Here is a 3,356-nt window from a genome sequence, read left to right as displayed (position 1 = left end):
CACATACCCGGGTTTTTGGGCTTGATCCTCAGTAGGGGGCTTGCAGTAGGCAGCTGATGGATGTTTCACTCTCATTGATATTTCTCTCTCCCTCTCCCTTCCTCTCTCTTTAAAAATCAATAAAAATATATTTAAAAAGAACAGAAGGATAACCGGGATCTTTCACACATATACCTCATTGTTCTTATGAAAGGCAGAATAACTGGACAACCATTTTATTTGTAAAGTCTAGATGTTTGCACCAACTCTGTAACTTCCTTTCCTGTTCAACTCTCACCGTTTGTTGTCTTTACACATCTTCTGTATTAAAGCGGCTTCATAATTCAGTTGGCAGCACCTATCCAACTAAAAATCAGTCTCATTGCAAACAAAAGGCAGTATCATATGGAAGTGCAGGGGCTGGGCCCCAGAAGACTTGAGTCTATATTCCAGCATTGCATCTTACTAGCTAACATAACATTGAACCATATAAATTTACAAATATTCAGCCTTTTAAAATATAAAAATATCAATTTCACGTGGTTTAATGTAATAATGGTAGTCAGGGTAAATGTGTGGTGCATGGTACCTCACGTAGCTCTCACAAAGCCATCGTGAAAGAGGCTTTTCATCACTCACGTTTTACTAATGAAGAAATGTAGGTCAGGGAGTTGGAGCAGGGCCACAGAGCTATTGTGTGACTGAACTGAGATCCTAACCAGGTCTCCCTGCTTCCAAAGCCAGCGCTCTCTCAGCTTCAATTCCCATTTATGACATGAGTGAGTCACTGAAGCATTCTAAGCCTCAGACATCATTATTTTTTTCTATTTGTTATATGCAAAAGGAAACTTGAGTATTGAGTGCCAAGCAGAGGAGCTTTCATTTCATCCGGTCAATGTGAACTATTATGGGAGTTATCTCAGAAAATCAGGGTGTGTGCACTGCTAAGCAATGATTAAAGGTGTATCAGCAGCGCTGCCTGGCAGAAGCGGCCATGGAATTTTCCTTAAGTCAATGGATGGTTCTGCTATTTAGCACTGATTGGTGTGAGTGGACATATCATTGGTTACTGTAGATGCCATTTTTTTTTTCGAATGGTGGGGTTATTTCATTGTTCATTTCTCTCAGTGTTTTTTTTTTTAAAATATTTTATTGATTTTTTACAGAGAGGAAGGGAGAGAGGTAGAGTGTTAGAAACATCGATGAGAGAGAAACATCGATCAGCTGCCTCCTGCACATCTCCTACTGGGGATGTGCCTGCAACCCAGGTACATGCCCTTGACCGGAATCGAACCTGGGACTCTTCAGTCCGCAGGCCGACGCTCTATCCACTGAGCCAAACCGGTTTCGGCTCTCAGTGTTTTCTTAATAGCTAGCAATAATTTATAAAATTCTTGCCTAACTTAGCTATGCCAAAGGAATTTAGAAGAAAGGTTAATTTTGTTCCAACTTGGGCTGGCATTTTAACCTATACTCAGGAATATCTGGGCATGATGGTGACAAAGACATTAAATATTAGAATCCAAAAAGGCAGGAGAAATCTGGGGGATAGAATGAGGCTGCTTGGTCAGCTCCTCCTCCCTACCTGGAGTTTTCATATTCATTCCTTTAATAAATATTTATAAATAGATTTATATTTATCTTATGGTATTTACATACAATATATTCAAAATACAACATTTATCAAAATATTTATATACTAGGCATATTTTTCCCACAAAAATTGTGTGGTTCTCTGTTAATAAGAATCAGACTGAGAACTGAAACTGTCTATACTACACATCTTACTGTCTATGTTAATGTTAGTTCACTTTCATTAGTATACTCCTCCAGGAAGATAAATATTGCAGATAACTTTATTGTTCATTTCAGATACTTCCTAAATGACCCACCAGCTCTTCAATACAAAGCATTAAATGACAGTTTACACCCCCAGAATTTTTGAACCCTATTCTCAAATTCTTTACATTGCTGGATCTACCAAATCCTAATCTGTTACATCATGATTTTTCCCCAATTCTAATTGAGCTCCGCCCTCTGCCCCCTCCTACTTCAAAACACTTACTTTAGACCAGACTTCAAAAATCTGAATAAGTATCCCAACTTTGCCCACTCCCCTTTGAGATACTATTGAGACTCCGTAGAGGTAACATCCTCCCTCATCAAGGTCAGCATCGCCTTATCAGCAGGTTGTTTCGGTATTATTTTGGGTATCTAGCATCCCAAAGAAGCCTTTCTCTTAAATTATAGAAATCCAAAGGCTTGCGTTGGAAAAATTTATGTGGAAAATTTTTAAAGTAATTGAATGAATTGAAGTCCAGCATTACCAAGGAGTCAGGTCACAATAGCAGGAAAAATCAGGTGACTGTTTAAAAAGAAAAGTGGGGGGAGAGATGTAGAAACTGCTAAACCAGGGGTTCTCAACCTCCCTAATGCTGCGACCCTTTAATACAGTTCCTCATGTTGTGGTGACCCCCAACCATAAAATTATTTTCGTTGCTACCTCATAACTGTAATTTGGCTACTGTTATGAATCGTCATGTAAATATCTGATATGCAGGATGTATTTTCATTGTTACAAATTGAACATAATTAAAGCCTAGTGATTAATCACAAAAACAATATGTAATTATATATGTGTTTTCCGATGGTCTTAGGCGACCCCTGTGAAAGGGTTGTTTCAACCCCCAAGGGGGTCGCGACCCACAGGTTGAGAACCGCTGTGCTAAACCAAGAAATTGTTAGCAACAAACGAGGAAACACAAAAATGAGTTTAAGAAGTGAGGTCCAGCCGGGCCAGTGGAATTGGAGTATGAAGTTTTAAAGCAAGTAAGAGTAGAGAAGTTAAATAATAAGGATAGAATGAGCTACTTACGCCGTGCTGGTGGAAAGGGTAAAGCGGGAGTGGGAAGCAGGCTCCCATCTTTTCAGGTTTACCTGAAGTACTCTTATCATCTTTTAGACAGATTGCCTGAAAGGACTGAACCATGAAAAAGTCTCTTCCTGGCTTTTATCTCCAAAGGAAATGTTAAACGAATTGTCTTACTCCACTTTCCTTCCCCGATCTAATTTTAAGTACCCAATGTACGGTGTATTTATAGTTATCTCGGCTCCCAGATGAATTTATCTCACAGGAATTATTAAATTAACCTTTGGGTCTCATTGGCTTTGTTGTGGGGCTAATGAAGGTTGTTTGGTGCAGCCGCCTGTTGGAGGCAGAGTACGAACTCTTCAGCGTCTCACCAGGCAGGCAGGGAGCACCGTCATGTCTATTCCATCAGTGATTTTAACAACCCGAGTTCTTACACTGAAATCCCAAATCAGTATGTAGTAACATTCAATTCAACTGAAAGGAAAAGCCTAGTTAGCATGCTATG

This window comes from Myotis lucifugus, unplaced genomic scaffold, assembly GCF_000147115.1.
Source record: "Myotis lucifugus unplaced genomic scaffold, Myoluc2.0 scaffold_46, whole genome shotgun sequence".
Lineage (NCBI taxonomy): Eukaryota > Metazoa > Chordata > Mammalia > Chiroptera > Vespertilionidae > Myotis > Myotis lucifugus.
Note: the sequence above shows the minus strand (reverse complement) of the source record.